Source organism: Apus apus, chromosome 23 (genome assembly GCF_020740795.1).
Source record: "Apus apus isolate bApuApu2 chromosome 23, bApuApu2.pri.cur, whole genome shotgun sequence".
In the NCBI taxonomy this organism is placed as follows: Eukaryota; Metazoa; Chordata; class Aves; order Apodiformes; family Apodidae; genus Apus; species Apus apus.
The window spans coordinates 5,482,396-5,509,442 of NC_067304.1; the positions used below are offsets into that span (position 1 = coordinate 5,482,396).

General features: G+C 45.2%; 1 protein-coding gene across 1 annotated transcript in view; it reads right to left on the minus strand.

Moving 5' to 3' along the window:
- PLXNA2 (plexin A2) overlaps nt 1–26,648 on the minus strand; it is a 227,148-nt gene extending 200,500 nt beyond the window's left edge. Inside the window, exon 1 of the mRNA XM_051638828.1 lies at nt 26,628–26,648. The gene's annotated coding sequence lies outside the window, so the exon portion shown is untranslated. The remainder of the gene's footprint in view (nt 1–26,627) is intronic.
- Nucleotides 26,649–27,047: the final 399 nt, after the last annotated feature.

The following is a 27,047-nucleotide window of genomic DNA, read 5'->3' on the forward strand; positions in this document are numbered from 1 at the left end:
ACTTCTGAGGCAGGTAGATTTTATGGCTGTTTTTAGTGCTGTGCTATTAATCCTCCCATTTGATTCAAACTGTGCATTAGGTGATGGCAGCTACAGAGTTGCAACCTTTTGAAATGCTAATTGTCAAACCAAAGTTTAGAAAGACTATTTCAAAGCAAAGTTGCCATTATTTGTAGGCTGTGCTCTAAATGCAGGAGCTCAATTATCTAGAGTGTCAAACTTCTGACACCTTTGCTGATCCATAAAAACAAGGGAGATTAAAGAGTTTTCTGGAGTAGAATCTGATTTTTGTGATCAAGGTTACTTACAAAATCGTGGCCAATCCCAAAACCGGTTTAGTGATCAGGTCACAAAATTCCTGGTTACCTACAGCACCCCAGCAGGGAGATCCCATTCAGTTTATAGCAACGTTTTCATGATTTGCATGGATTTTTTTGAGCAAGAAGTCTATCTTTTTAAAACCTAGAGAAGAGTAGCACTGGTGGCTCTTTCAGGTTTTCAACTGTCTTTTTAGAGACAACAAAGATTTTCCTGTATTGTTCCCTTCACTTTCTCTGCTATTAGTGTATGGTGTGGAGCATTAGCTGCTTAGAGGAAGAGACACTGAGAGTTATGCAAAAGATGAAAGATACAGCATAAAAATGCAGTTTTGGTAGGAATTTGCATTTGAAATTCCACATTCTTCTGGAAAGCCGTGTCTGCTGGATCTTCGAAGATCAGAGGAAGACACCCTCATTCCAGTGAGTTTTCCTGGTCCTGCACTACAAATAGATGCTCCCTGCTCGGTGGCACTGTGCACAAACAGGGACACAGCTCTGCCCTCCAGCCACAGCTCTCTGTACCTCCCAGGACCTCACCTGGGGAAGCAACGGCACAGCTGCTTAAGAAAACAAAAGTACTCATCAGAGAATGTGAAGTAGGAAAGGTATATCTAAAAAAAAATACTGCACAGGGCCTGAGTGCTGCCTAAATCCCACTTGGATCAAGTGTATGATACCAAATACTAAGTGACAGCAACTGCCTCTGTTAAGAACATCCCTGGGAGCCCCTCGCTGCCTGGGGGGCCAGCAGCTCCCAGAGTCTGCCCCTGCCCTGGCCTCACTGCTGGGCAGGCTCCTTGCAGGGTGCTGCCAGCATATTTCTATGCTTCGGTCAAACCTACAATGTTCTTACTCTGCTTTTGACTCTCCCTAAAATTTCAGCTGAGTGGAGCCAGCTTTGGCTCCACTGAACGTTACTTGTTTCAAAGAAGAGCAGAGCACCGTGTCCTGGCGCCGAAGGGGTGGGCTGCAGCCTGCATGGCTGCTGAGATCAACCCCTACACTTTTACACATCCAGGGGATCCCGTTACACTCTAAAAATTCCGAAGCAATTAAAGGTCATGAACCACATCAGTGATCACATTGCTCATGCCTCAGTTCACCTCCAATTTGTGTATTGTGTTGTTGCTGGATGGTGCAGAGGACATCATTTTTCAGAATGGCCGTTTGATTTCTCCGTGTCCTCCAGTGATGAGAGAGTTCCACTTACCACCATGACCTCTTCTGAACATATGGTCTTCTGCCATTCCCCTTGCAGAGGTTTTATCTGGATGGCAGAGCATATTCTCATTTCACCCCCAGAGAATCACAGATCACTGATAAAATGGAGATTCCTCTGCTGTGACATGCCACCAATTTGAGGACTGAGGCAGACTTTGCTGCTGTCTGCAAGGGCATGGAGAAACCATTGGTGATAGAACCACTGTTTGACAGTTTTATCCGAGGGAGTCAGGGAGCAGACCCCACAGAAGAACCACAGAATAAATCTGACTTCCAGGGAAGTGGCTAAAGGAGGCAAACACCCCAGAGAGAGCAGAATCACAGAATATTAAGGGTTGGAAGGGACCTCTGAAGATCATCGAGTCCAAATCCCTTGCCAGAGCTGGACCTAAAACCAGGGCAGATCACTCAGAAAGGCATCCAGACAGGTCTTGAAAGTCCCCAGAGAAGGAGACTCCACAACCTCTCTGGGGAGCCTGTTTCAGTGCTCACTGGGTACAAGCACTACCCAGGCACCACTCACTGGTCCTACCCAACATACCACTTACAACATGTCCCGGTACTCCATCAATGTCAGCAGAAGCTTAATGGGTAACAGCAGAGTAGTTATATGTCAGGATTATTAATTAAGGGGTTAATAAGCCTGGGTGAACTTTTGTCTCCATTGTTAAGAGGGTTGTAGATGCCAGGATTTGGTTATCTGATTAAATGGACACCCTGGGAGTCTGAATACACTCATCAGCTGGGTTACTCCATATTACAACCAATTTCACCCCTTTCCCAAAGCAGGAGCACAGACCCAGCTCTGCAGCCAAACCCAACACAAATCCAGCCCTTTCAGATGAAACAGAAATGTTCAAACACAAACCAGACTTTGTTAGTTCTCTTGGCTCAGTAGTTCTCCAGCTGAATAAAGATTCAGCTACATCTTTATTGGCCTTTATCATCAACAGCTCTTTTGTTAATGGTGTCTCTAAGATGGTTTCATCCTACTTGAAAAAAGACTGCAGGCATCTTTCTCCATCTCATCTCAGAACCCCTCCTCTGAAGCTCCCAAACAAGGCCAAATGTCAACATCAGCTTTCAGCTCTAACTAACTCTGTGCTGCAGCCTCTTTTCTCTGCTTCCCCTGCTCCTGACATCCTGACTCCCACACCAGAGAGCCCTGCCTGGGAATGAGCTGCTCCAGAGCCAGCACTGACCCCATCCTGCTGGCAGGAAATCCTGCACCTCTGCACCCCTGCACCCCAGCAAGCCTGGCCCAAAGTCACCTCTCAAAGGGGGCTTCTCCAAAGCAAGGAGAAGGAAAGCCAGGTGTAAGGTACAGTTGGAATGTAAAAATTTTCAGGATTCAAAAGAAAATCGTGATTTCCAAGTGTAACAGAAAGCTGCTATTTCCAAGGAAAGCGTAAAGTTTTCACCAAGCTGCACACCAGATTAGCAAATTGTCTCCCTTTCTGTTTTAAAATGCATAAACAGAGCTGATAGGTAACACTGAACAGCTTCAGGATTGCCAAGTAAAGCTATAAATCAGTTCCACACAAGTTAAGGACTTGAGCCTTGGGTGTATATAATTCTATAAAAAATCATACACTAATGCTCTTTCTGGAGCCAAGGCAGCAGAAGGATGTCAAACAGGGAGGTACAATGGGGTTTGGAGTGCCAAGTGAAATCCATCTAAAATGAATAACCTGCTTCAAAGATCTCATCAAGGCTCTGAATGCCTCCTTGGAGCCCTGTGGAGATGCTCCTTGTCCAGAGCAAGGTGGTCCAAAGCAAGCAGGATTTGGCAGTGTCAGAGCACGGGAAGGCTGAGGCCGCTTTGTGGTTTGGAGTCATTCCACGTTGGATACCTCTAGCAAGGAGCATTAGTTTCAAATTAAAGTGTAGACCTTCACCTGGATTAAACAACCTCCACCCTCGGGGCACAACTCCCAGAGAGGAGCTGGAATCTCTGTTTTAGCACCTATTGCCATAAAGAGTCCAGGCTGGAATACAGCTGCAGTCTGGAGTTATTGCTGTGTTCCAGTACATTTAACACCTCCTAAAACACGGCTAAATGGAAAACCACATATATATACACTACTGTGTTTCACAAGTGAAGTGTTTGTGTGATTATTGTTCTTTTTTAACTGCAGTAGATGAACTTTGCAGCCCAAAAGGAAACTGATCCCTGCAAAACCACTCTCACCATTCCCGTGTTCATTTGCCCCATTCATCTCATCCCCTGGCACCGACCCGGCACGAGCTGCAGCTGTGCCTCTTGGATGCAATGATTAGTTGGGATGCCATGATAATGTGACCTTTGGCTCGTGAAGGAACAGCCAAAGTATACAGTTTTTGGGGGGGAAATAAACCATGTGAGCACAGCCTGAGATTTTTGTTCCAAACCATTGCCTCTCTGCACGTGAAGCACAACTGGACAGCTGAGCAACTGCTGCTGTGCCCAGAGAGAAAACTCAGTGTTACTTTTCCATGTATAAAGGACCCAACCCTCTGCAAAGTGCACTTCAAGAGCAGTGGATGCAGGTTATAACAACAGTGATAATAAAGCGGACTATGGAAAATCAGGAGACAAAGGAACAAAACATCTTGAAATGAAGCTAGTGGCAGAAAAAGGAGTCTAAGGAGCTGTTCTGGTGTTTTAAGATCTAATCCATCACCTTTTTTTCTTGCTGTTTTTTTTTTTTTTTTTTTTACAGGGCAATTTCATAAAGATATTTGGTGCTTTGAGGTTACAGTAAGTGCCCTGGGGAAAAGCAGATAAAAAGCAATAATGTAACTAATGGAAATGAACTTTATGGCATTAACTTGTCAGGAGCACAGAAGAAACCACCAGCTGGTGGGCAAGAGATGTAATCTTTATTTTTACGTTTTATTTCTTCCTCAGACACTGCATCAGTGCATAGAACTCAGGTAAGGACACAGGTTTCCAGAGTACAGATAAGGAAGTGAAAATGCCTCATTTCAGAGCAGTGAGATGATAGCAAAGCTGGGTGCTGCAACCCTCCTGAGCTACTTTGCATGCTAAGTAACGTGCCAGACATTCTGGTTGAGATTCATGTCTGCTTGTGCTGGATTATGCCTACCTACCCACAGCCTGGAAGTGCAAGGATACTCAGACCTGAAGAACAAAAACTACTTGCTCAACAAGAGGGGGAAAAAATAAAAAATCACTTTTTATTTACTGGGACATGTTCACAGATTTATAAGGGGCATCTTTCTTGACTACAGTGCATTTCCACCTGCTACCTCAGGAGAGGATTCTTTCCCTTTGCTTTCCAGCAGCAGCAATTACCTACTCAGCAGAAGTAGAGCCAAGAGATTAATCTCAGGAAGCTCAATAGGGAAGAGAAAGGCTGGGGGGTCCAGACACTCGAGGTCTCTTCATGAGACAGGAATTTGTGTGCCCTGTCCCTTCACCCACTAGGCAGCCATCCTCTCCTTGCCCGTGTTGTCAAACATGCCAGGAAATAAACTATGCATTAATTTTCAGTGGTCCTAACACAGTTACTGTTAATTAGCAGGTAAGCAGTGCTTTGGCTAACAAAGTGCCATGCTAATATTAACTGATTAAGCTTTGCTGTGCTCTCCTTGTGATGAATTAGTAGGTGGTTATCCTGCAGATGAAACAGGACAGGGAGGAGTGTGATTTTCCTGTGTTGCACCAGAGCTGGGGGCTGTGATGACCCCGTCAGTCCATCAGCCACCCATGTGTCCGTCCATCTGCCCATCCTCCCTTCCAGCCTCCCCCCAGGTGGTGGTTCCTACATTCAACAGGGAAAGCAATTCAGAGGGTGGGAGGAAGGGAAAAACATCTGTTCTGTCAAAATGACAGATTTGGTATAAAACTCTATGACTTAAACATTCAACTTGCTCTGGTTTAGTAGGGCTGTCAGCACTGGCTGGTCAGCTTAACTTATGGAAATCAAGAGAATGCCTTCTTGTTGCTTCATAGATCATGATGAACAATAACCTGACAGGAGAAACAAGCCCTGATTAAGAAAGGATTGCTTTTTGGGGCACGTCAGCAATGAAGTGTGAAGGAAACTGAAGACAGATATTAGCACAAATCCAGATGTCTCAGAATTATTTTTTCAACCACAACAGATAATTTTTGAATGATGTGCCTAACAGGGACAAATCTTCCAACCAAAGGAAGCCATCTATTAAATTAACAAGTATATTTTCAATTCCTTCAAAACAGAACACAGTTTAATCAGATCTTCAAAGCCAGAACAGAAATGTTAAATGTCTTTCAGAAGCAATTTCTGCTGAGGTGATCCTGGTGAAGGTGATCTGACAAAAGCATGTGCTGCAGCTCAGAACCTCTGCTACAGCTGAAGAGCACATTCTGACATTCACGTTCACTTTTATTCTCACCTACTCAAGCAAGCTGCAAATACTCAATTCCCCCCTGCGTGGAGGGACAAGCACAAGGCTGATGCAGCACACACATCCCAGAGAACATAAACCAGTTTAGCCCTGAGCACGTGTCTTCCCCATGGATGCAGAGTTGCCACCACAGCCCCAGCACCCCGGGAGATGCTCAGCCCCTGCCTGCTCCACCCAGCAGCACTCGTGGCCAGGAGCCTCACAGAGAGTTTTGCTGGGTCAGATCCCCAAGGACGAGCAAACCCCCAACCCAGGGATGGAACCAGGAGCCAGAGACATCCCTGGTTTGTTGCCATGAGGACTAACCTGTACCCAAACCTTCATTTCACCCGTAAAAAATGTGTTCTTTACTTGACCTCTGGCAGAGCTGCTCCCCTGCTCGGATGACTGATGCTCCTGGAGTGGGAACTGGCTTAGTCAGCACCAAGTCCTTCACAGAGGAGTGATGAAAACTGCTGGGGTTTTTTCCCCACCATGTGACAATTTGCAGCAAAGGGACCTGGGGCTGCCTGAGGGACCATCTGACCCTGCCTCAGGCCTTGAGCTGGGCTGCCTGGCTGAAGATCAGCCCAGCTGCTAAAGGACAGTGTGGGACACGCACCGTGTTAAACTGGGATGCAGGGAGAGGAGAGCCAGCATGGGGAGATCCTCCAGCAGGCATCCACCAAGCAGGGGCTCAGGGGTTTGTCCTGCCAAAGTCCTCAGTGCTGGTTCCTCCTCTCAGGGGGGGACAGCTCCACACAGCCAGCCCAGCCCCTCGCTGGTGCGACTGAACCTGGGGAGCCATGGGCTGCCTCCTGCAGCATCATCTAGACCTGAATGGAGAATCAAAAGTAATTATTCAAGGATGCCCGAGGCTATAACGATGGATTTAAATACAGAACAGCAAGCTGGGTTAGAGTCTGTGTAACTTAGTTTGTCATTTCCTTCAGCTCTTCTCTTAAAAAATGGATTTTTGTGCTCATGAGAGTTCCCAGGCTGCCTGCTCAGGAACCTGATGCTTGGCTACACTCAGATTAAGGTCAGGGGAGGCTGCAGCACAGCCTTCCCTTCCCCAGCCCCTTTGGAATCCACATGTGGGCAATCCCATCATGCTGGGATGGATGGAAAATCCCTTCCCATGTGTCTGGTACCAGGACCACATCTACCAGCTTCCTCAGCCAGCAGCAGAGGATGCACTGAAAGGTAGAGGGACACTGCTGCAGCCCAGGGGCACCCCAGGGCCGTGCTCCCCTTGCTGCCAGACCCTGCCACACTGCAGCTCAGCAGAGCTCAACCTCAGTTCTTTGCCTCTCACCATTTCCCTGCTTTCTCCTTCCCTTGCCAAGACTGCCTGTGGGACAGAGAGGATGAGAAAATTCTGGAAGTTCTAAAAACTCTGACATTACTAATGCCTTTTCTTCCCCTGGTCAGACTGTCCTCAGGTAGAGGGAGGGTAGGCTGGGGAATCTGTACTGGAGGATTGCATGAAACTATTTGAAACTGAAATAAATTTAATAAGAAATCACTTCCTGATGAACAGGATGAGCATGTCATTCTGCAGATAATTCCTTGGCTTTGCAAGAGAGCCTGGAATCCCTTTGCAGGAAAAACAGCAACACCATCACTAAATCCTCCTCAGTCATGAAGCTTGTGCCTCCTCCCTCTTCCCCCTCTCCTCCGTGGTCCCCTGGCTGCAACTTCAGTCATTAGCTGGTGAATTAGTCCTAGATGCAATCTGCAGCAATGTTTATTTAGGCCTGCAGGCAATTCCCTCACCTTTTAAATGCTGCCGAAGAGCGCTCAGGATACTTTAAAAACAAACAAACAAAAAACCCCAACAAAACATACAACAAAACCAAAACAATTTCAGTTAATTTAATTATAGCTGGGATTTAATGTTTAAAAGCCATCAGCTTAATAAGTACCAGGGATCTGTATCATTATCAGCATCTTTGAAAACTGCTGAACAATGCCTGTGCCATTTAGAGGATGCAGAGATGGAGTGGAGAGAGAGCTCCACGCAGCTCCCTTCCCTCCCACAGGCCTTCCCCCACTCTCCAGCCCATGTTCCTCTATCTCTGAGGCTGGTTCCTCCACCCCTGGAGGTGGCTCTGCCCTGTGGTACACCCACATCTGCACCCACCAGCTCCTGTGTGCCTGCTCAATGCTCAGATTAACATTACATCTCTAAAGGTCAGCCAAACCCAGTGACATTTTAATTTATTTTGAGTCACAGGTGTCTAGAATGACCGTGTTTGACCATGGCTGAACTAAACCTGCAGTGGGGAGCACAGGCAGCCCCTGCCAGCAGGCCAAGCAAGAATCCCTCCAAATCCTTTACCTGACTTCAAGCCCATCCCTGGCATGGGATGGGCCACCCCTCACTTCAGTGTGGATCAGGATTTCCTCTCCCACCAGCACCTACGGGGAGTTTAGTTCTCTATCTCCACTTGCTGAGCCATTTTCCAAGGGAAAGTGGGGGTGAGGCTCATTTGCACGAAGTCAGGAAGGCACAGAAGGGTTTGGAGATGCCCTTCAAGCCCTTTCAGGGATAAGTTTAAGCTCTGCCAGAATTGCCTGTCCCAAACCACACACACAGGCACACCCACAAATACTCTCACTTGCTGGTTGGAGGGTTTTCCTCCTGCTTTGCTGAGGTGTAAATCAGTGCCCGGGGGGAGCAGAGCTGAGCTCAGCTTCCCAGCCCAGAAACAGCCGCGGTGCCGAAACGGCTCTGCTGAGAATTACAAATTATCATCTTATCTCCACTGATGCTGCATTTTATTGCTTCTTAATATTTTTTTCTGGGCTGCCCATGGCCTTTTATCATCTCTCCTGCACTTGATCACAGCTTTATGGCCTGCTGTTCCCGCCCCATTTTTTTTTACTCCTGTCTTTACTGGTCTCTATTTCTCTTTTCCAAACAAAGGCTTTTTGCAGCCTCTCCATCTAGTCTAGCTCCTGATATTCCTCAAGGTTCAGTAGCTTTCTGCATTGTTATTTGCAATTTATCTGATTTCAAAACCTGACATTATTCTTCGCTGTGATGTACAGTTGCCTGCCTCCTGCTAACCACGTGCAAGCACATTATTCTGCATTGACAAATGTTATTTATTTATTTAGCCACCCTCCCAAGTTCTGAGCAGCATTCACTGAATTACGGATTTGGATGTCTGCAAATCATAACTCCATCAGGCAGATAAGACAGAATTCATTACTGCAAGCCCTGCCATTACATGGAAAAATTCAGGTCAATCTGCTTTGTCCTTGGAGAGCATCCCTGGATATCAAATTCAGTCTGACTTTCTTTTACACAAGTTCCTTCTGGATCCCAAGGAACCAGTGACACCACGAACTTTATACTGGAAACCTTTAGACCCACCAGCTTGGTTTACCAGGAGCAAAGCTTTGGTCTGCACAGAAGATGAAAGCAAAGGATTACTCTGCAGCAGGCATGGGAGCTCTTTGCCTGCCACTGTGGGGAAGCAGAAAGCAGTGAGGACAGAGGAGCTGGCAACCAGAACAGGACTTAAAGCCTTTGAGAACCTCCTTCACACAGTTAATGATGACAAAGAAAAAAAAAAAAATGCCAGCAGCAAACCCAGGGATTTCAAGCAAGAGTTGATCTAATAACCAACTGGGATTAAATTCCTTCCTGCCCTCTGCTCTGGGGAAATATCACCTACTCCCAGGCAGCCTTGTCAGGTGCAGCTTTTCTGCAACAGCCTCTACAAATTGCCTGCTAACAAAAGTACTTTCTCTATTTTTCATCCATATTTTTCTTTAAAATGTCTATTAAGTTAAACAACAAGCAAATGGAGATGTTATCAGAGCTTTCACCTCCCCATTTGCAGACAGGAAAACTGCAGCAGGTGGTCAAGGAACACAGGACACAGGTACAGTCCCTGAGGACTCTGCAGTAGTGTCATCAGTGAACAGAACTGCTGTAGCTCCACTTCCCTGAGCCTTCATTCCCTGCCAGCAAGATCATGGATTCATACAATGATTACTTAGAGTTTAAAAAGGAAATATAAAAGTTTGGAGTCATCCTACCCCACTCTGAGCACTAAACTGAGGATCTGGGATCTTGGGCTACCCACTTAATTCCAGCCCTCTAACTTCCCTGTCTGACCCTTATCAGACATTCCCAGGAATGTCTGCAGAGGTGATGTCTCCTGGTGTGGCAAGGCAATCCCTCCCCTTGGCACTCCTCAGCCGTGGCCAGTTTGGGCAAAACCAGCTCCCATCGACCCACGCTCTCAGAGCTTTTCTGGGGTATTGACAAAGTGCTCTGTAATCATCCTGCTGTAACTAGAAAGGCAACAAGACAGGCCTGAGGAACAGGCACATATTAAAGACCCAATCACCAGAGCTGCACGCCTGATTAAAAGCAATGAAGGGGAGCAGGCAGGCTCTGTGCTCCCCTGTGCCAGCAGCAGCACCACGGCTGCTCCCCTCCCAAAGACATCACGGTGGCTTTGCTCTGCTGCCAGCTCCAGGAACTTAGAGGGCAGACAAATTTGGTTTCCAGAGGAAACCCTTCCCTTGGTGGGCCTGGTTTAAGAGGTGGGACTACCAGATAGGGAGGCAAAAGCCATCTGCATTTCAAGATGGCCAGAAGCTGTGATCAGCACGTCACTGAACCCTTCCTCCTGGTATTGGTTCGGCTGTGACAATCCAGCCTCTGGATCACGAGGCCTGGAGAGAAGGCAGAGTAACTGGCATGGCCCTATAAAACATTGTGCTAATCTATCCACCATAACCTGCTCATCTGCAGAAGCTAGTAAGCCGTGGAGAAAACATCAGAACAGAGACCAGCATTTTGCCTCTGAGCGCAGCAAACAAGTGAAGTCTGTTCTGCAACACCAGCAGCCAGGGGAGTGTTTGCTCACCAGCAAAGGTCCATCACCCTGCAGGTCTGATCGCTCTCCTAAGCACACAACACCACCACACATCCTGGAGAAAGTCCATTACTGTGCAAGATGTGAACTCTTCATTTCACACAGACTAACAAAAAGCCATCAAATGGTAATAACTTCAGCTTCCAGCTTGTGTTATATTTGAACTGGTCACCTGAGGAGAAAGCCTTTATCGAACCTGTGGGCTACTTAGTCATATATTAATAATAGATTTGTCACTTCATGTTCAGAGCTGTGGTGTGTAGGTACTGCTAAACAGCCACGGAAATCTGTCCCAGAGAACCCTGCATTGCAGTGATGAGGCAACTCCCTTCATGTAGATGCACTAGTCATCTTTAGTTAGAATTCAAAGAACAACACAAATTAAGATTATGATCAAGTACTATTAAACACGAGGCAAGGAAAATAAAGTGTAATGTGGCTGCTCAGCACAGAAAGCAGCAAGAGAATGTGGTGGCAGTGCTGTAGTTTCCTTGGGTTATATCACAGCTCAGGGAAATTTGAAGACTAAAGGCTCTATTTGCAAAAGTGACTTCAAGCAGAGAGGTCATGCTCTTTCTGTTACCTTTTCCAGGGAAAGGTGAAGCACAAATCACACCCTGGGAAAGGTGAAGCACAAATCACACCCTGGTTCTGCTGAGGCTGGAAGAGCCTTTAGCAGGTGAAAGGAAGCACAAGGGAATCCAGTGGGGAAAGAATATCAGTAATTTATAGCAGCTAAAGACCTGGCTTAAAAATTAAGACTCACAATTTGTGATTAGAAATCCACTCTGTCTTTCTACAGTCTTTATAAGACAAGCCTTCCACATTTTAGCAGTTCAGTTAGCTGTGGGGCTGCAAGGCAGGACCATTCTGCAACCCACAGACAAGACTCATACAATTTTTTTGGTGCAAGGTGCCAAGCAACAGCAAGCAGATGTGGGAACTTCCAAACTCCTTAAAACAAGCACTTACAAAATTTTATTTTTAAGCCATCTTTCCTAAAGGACAGTGTGTATTTTTTTCTGTGCTGCCCTGCACCCAAGCCTTCAGAGGGATCCCACTGAGTCACCTGCACTGTTGGAACCAGGCAAGGTTCTGGGTGAGATGGAGGTGGACAGGAAGCCCTGACACCTCCGCTTGGGTGTCTGTGCTCCTGGGTTGCAAATAGGGCACATAAAGCTGCACGAGAGGAAGGGAATCAGCCAGGGATGGGGATGGAGTGACACAGGGACAGCCAGGAGGGCTGCAACACTTTGATGGCTCCCAAGAACTGCACAACCATTTTATGTACTCTGGTTTACAGATGCAAGCGCCTTGTCTCTAATTTGCATTTCTTATGACAGCCACCCTGCAGAAAATGTACTTAAGGCCAAGCCAAGCAACACAGTCACTTCCCTGGATATGAACAATTTCACTTTACTGGTTTCTGTGTATAAATTCAGAGCAGAGTGAGACCTGCACAGGAAAGGGAAGAACAGCCCTTCGAGAGTCTTGGAAGCAAGCTAATTGCTCTGTAACCTAAATCATATAAAGACCTGTAATTATACTGCTCAGAATTAAAACAGAGGGCTCCTAAAAAAGTCAATTTTTAAAGTGAATTTATACTAATATAAGACCTATTGCTTCTGAGTAATAAAACTAGAGATGTTCTGTTAAGCTTCATGTTATCCTGTTTGCTCAGATGGTGCTTATGCCAGCTGTATCCAGCAGAAAAGCAGTTTTCAATTTATTTTTATTGCTCCTCTCTAAAAGCATTCCATTACAGGAATATTACACTGTATGAAGTTTCAAACCACCCTCGGCAGTTTATTTGCTTGTTTTGCTGGAATGGAATAAGCAGTTACTCGCAGTAACTGTTATTACAACTTGGTGGGTGCAGCACTGCATTAAGGGTCACTGCCTGTTTGCTCACTGCACCCCACTTTTTCTCCCCCAAGGGTTTAACCACTGCTTCAAGAAACAAAGAGAGCTGAAACTTTACTTTTGGTTGTACCAGGCTGTGCATAGAGTGCTGCTTTCAGCACAATGTTTTGTGAGATGAGGTTCCTCAGCCAGCTGGGGAAACTGAGAGAAGTCCTAGCAGGGAGCTGGATTTGACCAGCAAAACATTCTGAACAAAATCACGGGGCTTTTTGTGCTTAACCCCCCCAAAAACAAAACAAAACAAAAAACCCCCACAAACAAAAAAGTACATAAAAACATTGGAAAAAAGTTTCATTTTAACTGAAGCTCTGAATTGGATGAAATCAGGTCAGAACCAAGGTGGGTTCCTCATCTCTTGGACTAGATTCATCTCACCTACCATTAAGGGCCCAAGCAGTTGTCACAGAGCAGACCCCCTGCCCGCAGCCCCCCCAGCCCCGTCCCAGGGTGTCACAGAGAGGAGGGACACCAGCACTGTCACCCCCACCAGCCCTCAGGAGATGCTAGAATAGGCTCATCCTGAGGGAAGCCTCACTGATTTCAGTGGTTGGATCTTTAATCCTTCAGCTTGTGAAGTGCTGAACAAAGTAGTTGGATAATTAGATAATTGTCCTGGTGCTGCTACTGAACAAAGCAGCCCCTTCCTGACCCATGTCTCTCAGTCTTGCTTCCAAGGGAAGGGAGGTGTGGTGCAGTTTGCAGATAAAACCACGTATTTTAACTGATGGTTTCATAACATCCGAGCCTCAAATAAACCTGCACACTTGGAAGTATTACAGAATTGTATCTCTAACCCAGTTTTAGAAAATGTTATTGGACTTGGTCAAGTACAACATATTCAACTATTAAATTTGCAGCCAAAGAAAATATATAAAATGTTTTGGGGTTTTTTTAATGCCCATCCTGGGATTATTTTTCCAAGTTGTTATCTGGAGCACAGAATCAGAGCTAGCAGCTGTCCTGGCCAAACTGGAAAGTTACACTGAGAATAATTGCTACCCAATTAAAAAAAAAAAAAAAAAATAGAAAAATATACATCCAAGTCCTCCTTTCCAAGTCTTTAAATTCCTCCATGAACTAATCTTTTCCCTGGGGTGTCAGACTCAGTAATTTGATATTTTATTGCTTTTAGGGTCAGAAATTCACTCACTATTTTATCAACTCAAAGTAAAAAATTGGAAGGAAAGATTTGTGTCTTCTTTGGACAGTAAAGCCAACAAATCTCTTCCATGGCTTGGCTGGAAAGTACAATTAAGTGGATTGTAGTGGACTCTCTTGAAAGAAAATTGTCTGGATTGAGATGTGGGTAGCCTAAAAGCTGGATGTGTAAAAATCAATCCTTCCTAGTCCTTTGGGATATGACTGTTTGGGGAAAAGTTTGCTCGGATTTTCCTGGACTCTGGTGTGTGTGTGTATGTGCAGTTCTTAAGCAATCAATATAAGTGCCTGAAATGAAAAATTGAAGCTATCAAAGCCTGGAACGTCTCATAGATGAGGAGGGTTTGCACAGGTTTTCCAGGCTGCCAGTCAGGTCTAATCCTCAGAGTCTTCAGCCTGACAAATAGTGGCTGTGCTACAGGTGACTTGGGTGGGCTTCTGCCTTTCTGCCCCACCAGCTGGGTGCCCTCTGAGGGTGGGAGAGGGACCACTGCCCTGGCACACACAGCGCCCCAGCACTCACAGCAGTGCCATCAGAATGACCAGAAGATGGTGGGGTTGGCAAGCCTCCCTATAGGTGACTGCTAAGGAGTTAGAAAGAAAATGATCTAATGGTTGCAGACAGCACGTACCAGCAGGCAGGACGAGGCTCCTCAAGTGAAATCCCAGCCCTGCCAGGCAGCAGCTCCTGGAGTCAGTGTTGCCAAGCCCACACTCCTGCATTGCATTTCTCTACTTGTGAGCACCTAGCACAACCAGCAACAGGATCTAGCCCCTAGACATTGCTATAATGCAAATAATAAATAAGGATAATGATGATGAATGTCAAGAATCCTGTCCTCAGGCTCTCACCTTCAGAAGTGGCAGACCCAGTAATCTCTCTATTATGAGCTTGGACCTTTCATATTCTGCCTGCACTCCAGGCTGTGCTGCTTCAGCCATATCACATTTTATGAATCATCAGTTAAATATATGTACAAATCAATTACATTATATCAGTGTGCCCTGCATCTTAACTGATGCCATCCTTCATCTTCCTAATGACCCAGAAGATCTGGAAATAATTAAAAATCACTCTTGAGGGTCCAACCTTGTCTTTCTTTTTTCTTTTATGAAAGAGTAATCTCATCTTCCACTAAGATATGACATTCTGAACCAGGGCAGCAGAGTTTTAATGATGGGATTATTGCCAGGAGAAACAGAGTCAGCACTGCAGCAGCTCAGTCTGCCTCAATCACCATCCTGTTACCAGCTACACTGAACCAAAGACCAAAAGACTGAACAGAATGGCTTCCCCAAGCCTACTTTCCTATTGCTTGGATAATAAATATAGTCATGAAGAAGAAAGGACACATACAAATGGCTGGTATCAAAGAACTGCTCTTTAATGCCAGCCAATAATGTCATGGTCCTCAGTCTTCCTAAATTTAAATGATTCGCAGTGACCAAGCTCTGCTCTCTCCTGATGCATCACTTAACCTCGTAATCAGAAAATCCATCCCATTCTTGGTCTTAGATTGATGATGTCACATTAAACTTGTTTTTTTTCCACCAGACAGAGCAATCATACTGGAGCAAGCCTGTCCTGAGCAGAGCTGCCACGTGCCCATCACAGACATTATTAATGTCATTGGTACGTGAGGGGAGCAGCTCAGAGCCTACAATATTTAGGACACATTAAGATGTCACAAATTGATTTCCTGCAATGAATAATTTCATTCATCCCTTTAATATTATAATTTATTACAAATGTTTGTGGTTTTTTTAATCTAAATAAAAGCAATAAAAAAATTAATTTCTTTTCTCTCTTGAAGAAACTGTAGCTCTGGGGTGGCTGCAGGATTCCTCCTCCTTCCCACACAGTCAGATGTCACTTGGCTCATGGACATGGCTTTGCCATCCCAGTACATCCTTGCCTGTACTTTGTGGACCCTCTTTGATGTTTATTCCTTTAATTTAGTACCTGGTGCTATTAGCTGCATCTGCTATTTCCAACAACATGTTTTGATTTTTGACATTTCAGTTGGTAAATGCAGCTGCTGCTGCACCAGTTTCCCTTCCTTACTACAGACTAAGAGTGTATTTACCATATGCCTTCCTTTCCTTCTAGTGATTCACACTTCCCTGCCAAAAGATGTAAATTGACTCAATTCCTTTACTTCTTTGTCTTTCTAAAGTGATGTTTGAATTGGGAGCTGCTGGAGTCCTCATTAAATTTGCTTTTCATTTTGTAGGAGGTTATTGAGGGACTGTTTGTGGAGCCCATGAAATATCCATCCCCAGAGATCTCCAAGTGTTGCTTAGACAAAGATTTGTCAGAATAATTTACTGGGATTTGCTCCTGTTTGGGACAAGCAGGCAGGTCTTGAGAGCTCCCTGCAGCCCTGTTTCTGCAGCTGGATGAGTATCCCACCAGAGCCCAGTGGTTTCCTGTATGTTTGACTGTCACTCAGAAGGGGCAGATTACCAGCTGTTCTAGGTCTTCTGATGTATTTCCACCAGAGGATGTGTTGTCCTTAAAAACCTCAAGGCACTAAGTACTCTGGCCTTTTTGGAGTCAGTGGAAAATTACCATTTTATCCAGCAGTGCCGGGATTTCAAGGATCCCTCTCTGCTTCTGCCCAGGCACTTGTTTGCTTTTATAAAATACACATTTGTTACATCACAAGTGGTCTAAATAGTCAAATTCTTCCTTTTCAGATGAAAGGAAAAGGCTCCACCTCAGGAAAACTTCCTCCTGAAACGTCTTCCTGTTTGTTTGGCCATCAAACATTATTCTGGAAAGGCAACATAGCTTTGCTGATATTTAACATTGTTACCACGTACAAAAGCCTGGGAAGGGCTCAGAGTGACAACAGAAGAAACAGTAACCTGCACTAATTACCCACCAATGTAACTGTTTCCAGAGAAGTTTTCAGCTCCTGCTGCAACCACAACAAGGATCAATCACTCACCCACAGGAACCTGGGAGGTTTGGTCACACAGGTACAATTCTGTTTGGGGCAATTCTAACTGCAGGCACGAAGTACAATTAGTTTAACTGCCCTAAATTTGGCCTCATCCTTCAGGCTAAGCCCAATTCTCTTTAATTGTGGCTTCACATCTGCAGAGCACGCCCAGCAGATGGCTTTTGACAGAAGATGTGTCCAAAGCACAGCCCACGACAGAAATCCACTGCCACAAAGTGAACTATGAGGTGAATATTAGAAGGGAGAGAGGTTATTGTTCTTATGATATTTGTCCATAAATCCCAGTGATTTACAGACTGGTGCCACTCTGGCTTAGCAGGCAGTTGTGCTGCCACGTGCGACACGAGCCCATCGCTGCACTCGTCAACACTTGGAGCTTTCTGCAGAGCTCCTGCAATGACCTAGCATGGTGATATGTACATTTATATGTTTGTTTCTTTTATCTTTTTATTCACCCCCTGAGAAGAGAAGCCAAAGAAATAGCTTTCTTTTCTTTTACGCCATCTGGGTTATAAAGCCCGACTTCAAATCAGTCGTGACCTTTTGTTCAACAGCCAGCAATGTAAAAACACATAAAAATGTCTATTTAGATATTGGTGGGGGAAAAGAAGATCATTGATTTTCTTAGTTTGCTAAGCTCCCAGGGTTTTTAAGAGGCATTTGTTTCTGCAGAAGGAGACAGCACTGAGGGTGTGGAAGGGCAGAAAAAGTACTGAATTGCAGGAAAAAAAAAAAATATTAAAATTCAGTTTCAAAATGGAGGAGAAGCCTGCTTGGTACAGCATGTGGGCTCCTCCCAGAATTTCACTGGCTCAGTCACCCTAAGGATACAGAAGATTTGTTAAATTAAATGTTCCTTGTCCCATCTACCCAGGAAAAGTCTGCTTTTTATGGATGCTTGCATTCTTAACCCTTTGTTGTAGGAGAGAAAGTGTCCTAGGAACAGATTTGCTTATGACTCACAAGAATATTGCTGCCAGGAAGAGCCAGATTCCTAAACATTTGCCAAGAGACTGCGAAAAAGAGGATGAGAAAATTAGTACTTATTTCCAAACAACTTTTGGTCAAGTTTGGACAATATTGCTCCATTGCTACCCAGTTCTCACACTTGCTGTTCTAAAGATAACTCTTAATATTTTGTACCAGAGCAGCTCTTGGGCAGACAACCCCCTGTCCTGTGTCCTGTACACATAAGAGAAAGGGAGACAAGAGGTAAAATGCATTAAAGCCAAGACCACAAGACAGACCGAGTAAGAGAATGGATGAAACAACCTCCTCTTAAACGTGGAACTGCAGCACAATGAGGTGAGGTCACGTGCAGCTTTGCAGCCTGGCTGTAGTTGGCTTTCATTCTCCATCCCAGACAAAGACACTTTCCATTCACCTGGTCAAAAATATACAAACTCATCTTCAGGTATCAACCTGCTTCAGGGGCTCTGCCTCCCACCATCAGCACAAAAACACCTAACAGAAGCTAACAATTAACAGCCAGATTTAGGCAGACATAAATCATTCAGGATTTGACAGTTTATGTTGAGGCATAAATTTCTCATTGCCTATTTGTTTATTTCCCTGAGTGTTCTCAGTTCAGCTGGATAATTTATTGAGAGCTCAGCAAATAAATCTAGGTTTGAATCTGTCAAAAGCAACCTCTGCAACAGAGGAGCTCTTCAGAGCCAGCTGTGGGATGATGCCAAGTGGCACTGCCACGCTGGACTCACACAGCACCCACAGACAGGGCTGCCAAAACCCACCTCCCACTGGGGCTCTGGAGAACCAAGATAAAAAAGGAAAGATTAGTCCTAAAGACTTGTACATATTCGTTTAAGGGGCTCCTTACTGGAGAAGGAAAAGGGTACCTCCAGCTTCTGTGGAAGGAGGGTTTGGGAGAGTAGAGCTGCACACCCAGTGCTGCCTTGTCTGAGCACGGGGTTTGGTGGCTACTGAACAGCTTTGCTGTCTGGAACACACACTAGCAAAGTGTACCTCCTTTCAGTGACTGGAAAGCTCAGAAGAGATGGAAGGAGACTTGTATTTTTTTCAGCAGGCAACTGGAGTATGGAGCTGTCCCCACAGCGTGTCAGGCTCTCACGCCTGTGCAGGTGAAAGCAGCCGCAGCATTAACGTTCACTGCATTAACTAAAAGCACAGATAAGAACAGCCTCAGTTTAGCATGGATTCAGAATTTGAATCAAATCCAAACTTTGCATTTGATCCCCATCACTCTAATGTACTTCAGGTCCAGGCTAGGCAGAGCATATTAAGATGCAGGCATTTAATGGATGATGCCTCAGAAAGGGATCCATGACTGGAGGAGCTCACACTCCACTGGAACATCTGTCTGTACTGCCTGTGTGACCTTTGCAGGGTAAGATGAGGGAGTCTTAAAGGAATGAAAACACAGAGCACAGAAAAAACAGGGAAGGAAGCAAGACTGAGAAAATATTTTACCATTTGTTCTGCTTCTGTACACTGTGTTGCATTGGGAAGAAATACATCCAAGACTTCACAAACAAACACCCTGCAGGGGAGCAGAGCCAGCCTTGCAAGGTCACCAGGATGAAGGGACGTCTGTTCTGGGACGAGGGGACTGGGGCTCCTGCAGGACTTTGAATCAGGAGGCAGATCTACATTCAGCAGAAGAACTCCTGTGCTTTCAAACTGTGTAACCTCAGCTCACCTCCAGTTTTAACTCCTCCATCTTCTCAGCTGAGCTGAGGCACTGAATTGGCACTAATGCCAGACATGGGGGGAAAATCCCAGTGGAGTGACCTGAACTGCATTACAGAGGCAGGAGGATAAGAACCTTTTTGAGGAGGAAGATTAATTAACTATGATAGCTACAGCATTTCCCATCTGGGGAAATTTTACATTCTATGGGAACATGCTACAAAATATTCTCAAAGGTTTTATCTGTCTATGCAGAAATCCAATTTATTATAAACATTCCTCTATGAAAAGATCTCTGGCCAGGATTTCTGCATGGGTTCTGGATTAAATCTTACCTGGTGTGAATCAACATATCTTAGTGCATTTTGATACACTGCAGGGACTTCTGTGAACCTTAGGCTAGTTCAGTGTTTTCTCTAGTTGGGCTGGAGCTCAGGTCTGTGCCTGTGAGCAGAGTGCAGCATCCACTCCTTTTTACACGTTTTCAGAGCTAATGCCATTTAGCTCTAGCATTTGCGGAACTATTAGATCTGGCTGCTGTGCAGGCTGGCTGTGACAACTGCAAATATTTATCTCAAATAAGCATAAGACAAAAATCACACAACCCTTGCTGGAAGTGTTTCCTGATGGCAGGAATTCTTTCCATTGAATCTGACTCATGTTAAGCCTGTGCCCACACAGGATCTCCCTTACTCAGCTCTGGGCTGTAGAAAGGGGATATATTAGAAAACTTGATGCCCCACTCACCAAAACCACAGGAGGTAAAAGGGATCTCTCCCAGCTTCACCCATGACGGGTACATCTTTCAGCTTAGGAGCTGAAGTTTCATTCTGACTTTCAGTAAGCAGCTTCAAAAAATACCTGGTCATTTCATTTACCCACATATATTTTCCCCAGCAGGACAGAAAAAACAAGCAGCTCTGAGAAAGCAGGTGCTTGAAATGATCCAGTGTTACTTCTAACTTGGATTTAACACACTCCTGCTTCCTGTAAACTCATGGAAAGAATAAGGCAGTGAAATGATAGCAGACCTGTCACTATTGTTTTGTAACAAATGAAAGAATAAGGGATTTTCATCCCATACATCCCTGGAAAACCTACATTTCTAAGGCAAGCTCAGTTTAAAAAAAAAATAAGAATCAATACATATACATTAGCTGTATTTCATTTTTGAGTCAGTATTTCAGACTTGGACAGTTTTAGGCAGATTAAACCCACAGCACTCGATCCCTCCTGAGTTTAAGGGTCATGCAGCTGACCCACTGAAAGTCCATGGATTATGAAATCCAAACAGCTGGAACTGATGGCAGTTTCAAGGAGGAACTGTGATTGCAATGCCAGTTCATAGCACAGTCTGCTCATTTTCTGCTTCTGAAAGCCTCAATTTATTTTTTCCCAGTGCAGAAGGCAGGCATACCTTTAAGCAGTGAGTATTTGGTGAACCTGAACACTCTTCAGGCTTATAAAGACAGCTAGGAAGGGTTATCACAAGTGATTTTAGAAACAGTAGGAATTTTAAATATTCCACATTACAGGAAGCAAAATGAATTTTCAGGTTAGTAGGTAAAGCTTAAAACTCTTAACAAAGGCTGACTGCTGCATTCAAGACATTTCAAGGTACTTGGGTTTCTGTCCCTGGGTAGAACCAGTGCCCTGCTGGCACTCCAGGCACTAGAAGTGACCTCCTGGCCTGTGCACACACAGACCACCAGGGCTGGGCTTCACTGCCCAGGACCTGCTCCAGACTGACTCACAAGAGCCATGGACAAAACACCATTGTCCACAAACAGCCACTGTCTTTGGCACCTTTGGAAAAGCTTTGGCACCTTTAGAGTGACTGCAAGGCTCTATAGAAAGCAGTAGATTCCTAATTATTGTTAACATTTATTTAGTGTGTCCTGACAAGATCTCAAACCTCTTTTGCAGAAGGTGCTAGACACAAGCCCTTTTAAAAGCTGGTCACTGCCTTTATATGCTTCTCTGAAGAACACAGACACCAGTGACCTCAGCACATTATTTGCTAAAAGTAACAAATCCAATTGCCTTTCCTTCCAAGTTTCTTTCCTCTCTCAAACTCTCCAAGATCAAGTCTGGACTTTCTCAGATGCATCTACTTTCTCACATGCTTTGATAGTATTTTTTTAAACCAGAGGTTCAGTAATTCACAAATATAAACTGGGTAATATCACTCATTAGTGATGTCATTCTTGCCCTGTGGTTGGGTGTAACTACCACTGGGACAAATAATTTCTCTGACAACATTTAAGATTGATTATCCTTGAAAATATCTAAATACACCTTTGGAAGTGAAACATCAGTCCCTCAAGTTTGGTTGCACGATGGGCTGATCAATAAGCTCTGAACTGCAGTTTAGCCTGGATGATATTTCATTAATTTGTAGACTTTTGAGGCCAGAATAGTCTGATGTTATTGCATCTAACCTGCTGTACAACACTGGCTGCAGACTTTCAGCCTCTCTCACCATTTCTTTGAAGCTATAAATCTATAGCAAAAAAATGAGAGGAACACGAGAAGCAAAACTCATGCAGATACTCTGGGATCAGGGACAGTCACTTGCTCCAAGTTTGACTTTCACAAAGTCATTTCTGTTCCCTATATCTCAGTTTTCCAACCTACAAAATGGTCCTTCCTCTCCCCTGTAAGGGACATTGCAATCTTTAAATGAAGACCAACCAACACTGCTCCTCCCAACCTCTCATCTTGTTGCAGCCTTTGCTCCCAGCAAAGACTCTCTCTGCTCCCAGCTATTGAGCACACTCACATCCAGTGACACTCAAAACAAAATTAGGCCAAGGTTTTGTTCTCCAGTGGTCATGCTGTAATTAATAAATTACTCAGTGGAAAAGAATCTGGGGAAGGAAGTGGCAGGATGGCACTTTGTTCTGCCAGGCTGACCCAGGGACAGAGCTCTGACCAGGCTCACCGGCTGTCACTGCCAGCAGGGCAATTCCCACTGCAGGGAGAGTCATGCAATGTGGCTTGGAACAAACAAAAAACAAACCAAAAAGCCTCTCACAACACTCAAATGCTTTCCTTAAATTACTTTCCTTCAAAAAAAAGAAAAAAAAAAAAAGAAAAAGCAAGAGAGAGGCAGAAATATTCTAATTGCTTTTCACAGCACACAGCATTTTACAACAGTGTATTTAACCTGGGTACAGAGGTCACCCCCTTCTTTAAGTATTTGCATGGAAAGGACTTTGGTTCACCCCAAGTCAAAGGCTAACTTGGCCTCACTATGCAAATGTATTTAAATGAAATGTATCCAAAGCTGCTAAATTATATTCACAGGAAATAAAGTCCACGGGCTGCGAGCGGGTGCTTTGTACTTGTGATTGAAAATTGTTTTTGTGTGACAGAGAAGGTGCTTAAGAGAGTAAAAAAAAGATCATTCAGTGAGTTAGAAAATTACTCCAACCTCTAGACTATATCAAACTAAATATAAACCAAACAAACTATGGCAAACGGATGAATAATTTAAAGAGGCAGCTACATATCACGTCAGATAACACGGCTATGGAGCCAGGCTGCTCTGTACTCACCAGTTCTCTCCGTGCACAGGGATATGGGCTCCTGTGCCAGAGCTGCCCTGAGGCACACAGCCAGCTGCAGGCACAGCAACTTTGCAGGTTGGGTTTCTCCTGGTGGTTCCAGCAGCAGAGGACAGCAGAGCCCTGGACTGCAGGATGGACACAGCCCTTCCAGGAGCCTGGCCGGGCTCTGCACTTGGCTCCTTACTGGCTACACAGCTCACCACTTCACCCACACCTTGGCCTTTCATCACACCTCATGGGCTATTTGTATCCTTCTTACTGCAAGAGCACAGCCAGCCTCCAGAGCCACCACAGAGAGCCCCATGCTTCCCCAAACCATGCCAGCCCTACCAAGGACTGCTGCTCCTGCCCAACACCTCTGCCAGGAGCCACCACCCCTATAACCAACCCAGAGGAAGAGGAGTCCTGCCACGGCGTGGGAAGGTCAAGGCGGAGGCAGCTGGAGGTTATTTTCTCTAGGAATACCCAGGGAGGTGCTGGGGCTCCAGCTGGGAGCAATGATCTCCTGCCAGGAGAACCCAGCCCAGTGTCCACCTCTCCCAGAGGGACACACCCCAACGTGGTGATGCAAACACTGATTACATGATAATATTGGCTTTATCACCTGAGGAAAACAAAACAAAACAAACAAACCTGGTGATGAATGAGACATCTGCCTTACTCCCAGCCTTCTGGGTCACTCGGGGTGACTGAAGGTCCACGATCCATTAAGTGTTGGGTCACTCTGGTTGTCACCACGCTCTGCGGGTCGTGACTGTGCTCCAGCTCCTCCTACTGCAGCTGTTGGGAGCGGGGGGTAAAATATGCCATCCTGCTGCTCCCTGAACCACACGAAACCTGCTGGGGCTGGGCAGGGGGTGCAGGAGCTGGGGGCAGAGGGGAGGAGGAGGGGACCTGCCCCGGGCCCTGAGCCTGTGGTCAGCAACGTTTGCAGAGCCCAAATCCCCCTCTCCGTGTCACAACCCAAACCATCTCCCCGTGGCTATGTGGGGTCCTGAGCCCTGGTCAACAGCAACCCAAAAGCTTGGCTTTTTGTTACTTTTACTCACTACTGAACTAGGTTAACTGAGCTGCTGACCTAGCTGTGAAATGTTCCACATCTCATAAATTACCTGCCCTCACAAGCCATCTCAGAAGATGAAAAATGCTGAGTAGAAAGAATATCTAAGATAAATAGCTAGAAATAAATAATCAGTAAAAACAACATATAGAATAGATGGAGTGCAGACACAGAGTAACCATAGAGAGGTTAATTTTTGTTCCCTTACACAAAGGACCACCAAAAATAAACAAAAGGAGGATGAATCTAAGGAAAGAAAAGCATAATCCAAAGCTTGTTGAATTCAGCAGAAAAGCTTCAGCAGCTTTGAGCCAGACACAAAGATAGAGGAAAGACATCAGAACCTGGGCTGGGATAACAACATGCACCAGATGCCAGATTTCTTCTGGTTGCTGCCAGGGTGATGGGTCACTGATGATGGATGGCAGAGGAGGAGCCAAGAGCCATGACAGAGGTCTGCTGGCTCAGGGCCAGGAGCTCTCAAGAATTTGGCTGAGTTTAAAGGCAGAATCCATGCAGTGACTGGAATAACTTGTCTATGCCAGCCTGTTTATCAGGACAAAAATCCCTGAATGAATAAACACAATCTCTATTACATGCTTGTGTGTAGCATTAATAATCTGTCATAGAAGATGACAACATTCCTGATTAGAAAAATGGAAAGAAGGAAGGTCTTTGGATAGATTCAGTCAGCACTGTTAATCCAGACTTCCCATGGTTTGCTCAACATTTACCTAATATGAAGTAAACATTCCCAAACAAGAGGTGCCTCTGAATTAAAACACAAAGGGAGAGCATAGGGGAACTGCCTGAAGATTCAAGTCCTTGCTGGTGAGATGCTGGAAACAATATTAATGCACATAAATACTGATCAGAGCAGACACAGAAACTGACTTGTAACTTCCTTGTTAACTGGACTAAGGACAGAGGCTGCAGCCCCTGGGAGCAAGAGGCAGAGAGAGTGGGGGGACACAGGGACATGGGCCAAGGGCTCTGCAGCACCAACAGCCCTGGCAGGGGGTGGCAGCAAACATTGAACAAAATGTGGAAGAAAAGAGGGTAGAATTGGCCAAACCTGGCACCTAGAGCTGAGATAAGTGGCTGTAAATTACGTTTGTGGTGGAGAAAAACCCCTCAAAAACCAGCCAGGTAAAACTACACATACAACTCCAATACACTCTTCATTAGCACAAAGCCAGAAGATCATCAGTTTCCATCAGCAAAACATTAAGATAAACTGATCTCCGGTCTTATATTTATGTTCTGAAGGAAAAGAAAGCTGACTAGAAAGCTTTTACTTTCTCAAATAAAACAGCTACCCATTTCTGACCAGCTAATGCAAATCATTCCAGGTCTAAATTTCCCCACAGAAAACCCCTCATATTTTGTTTTTCATTTTGCAAATAGACTGTTTACTTCAATGAAAGCTAGAGAGGAAGTAAAAAGTAAGGATTAGAATGGACATTTAAATTAAACTATAACTATCTGACGTCCAATCTGTCTACAATAATAAGATGAGAATCTGCAGCTTCAGGAACTGTAGTAGATACAGTTGCTGAGATCATGAGTCCTCATGCTTCAGGTTATGAAATGATGGAGGTCAGGAAGCAATTTTCTTGCATATATTGCTGACAGGCTAGAAACATTGCAGGAATTTTTTCATACTTTTTGAAACATCAGTTATAAGTCACTGTCAAGAAGAAGATCCCAGACAAGGTAGGTATTACTTTTTATATAGAATCATAGAATCCTAGAATCCTAGGGGTTGGAAGGGACCTCGAAAGATCATCTAGTCCAACCCCCCTGCCAGAGCAGGGTCACCTAGAGTACATCACACAGGAAGGTGTCCAGGCAGGTTTTGAATGTCTCCAGAGAAGGAGACTCCACAACCTCTCTGGGCAGCCTGTCCCAGTGCTCTGTCACTCTCACAGTAAAAAAAAATTTTCTGATATTCACCTTAAACCTCCTATGCTCCAATTTGTATCCATTACTCCTTGTCCTGTCACTGGTCATCACTGAAAAAAGCTTAACTCCATCTTCTTGACACTCACCCTTTACGTATTTGTAAACATTGATGAGGTCAATATAAATGAATTTCAAATGAAGTGGCACCTGACCTGCTTCCCTCAAGCAGAGCTCAGAAATGGGAGGTACACAAACAGTTTCAGCTTGGTAAGCTCAAAGCTGCACACACTCCCATGTTCTCCAGGGAACCACATCACTCCAAAAGCTTGGTGACTTAAAGCTTTCAGACCCAGCTGAGCCTGTGGCTCTCCATGGGTTGTGGGAAAGCCACAGCAAAAGGAACTGGACACGGTGGGAAGGAGGAACTGGGTCCTGCAGCCCAGCAGTGAACATGGCCCTGTGGATGCCAGGCACAGCCTCCCCAGGAAATGGCACCTTGCATCCCTGCATCCCCATCCCCACCCAGCTCTGCAGCAGCTGGTGACACTCACCCCTTGGAGCTACAGCTTTCCTTGTCATGATCTGGGGTTGTCCACACGTGGCTGTGACCCTTCAGTGGTTCTGCCACCAGAATCTGCTGGGCTTTGGTGGTACCTGCTCTGGGCACCCCTGGGTGAAGGCTGAAGATGATCTACGACCACCTGGGAAGGAAAACACTGGGGCTTATACCTGTGGACATGGCTCTTTTATTTTGAACAAAACAAACTGTATCACTAGAGTGGAAAAGCCATTATACTCTTACTTTACACCACCAGTGCCTGCTCTTTTTCTCATTTGAGAATTATTCATGTCAGCAGTTCCAGTGACCTGCTGGGACTGTGATTCCCTGGGTGCCTGCAGCCAAAGTCCTGCCAGCCTTTACCCAGCACAGAAGCCCAGATCCAGCCAGTGCTGAGAGTGGCTGGGACACA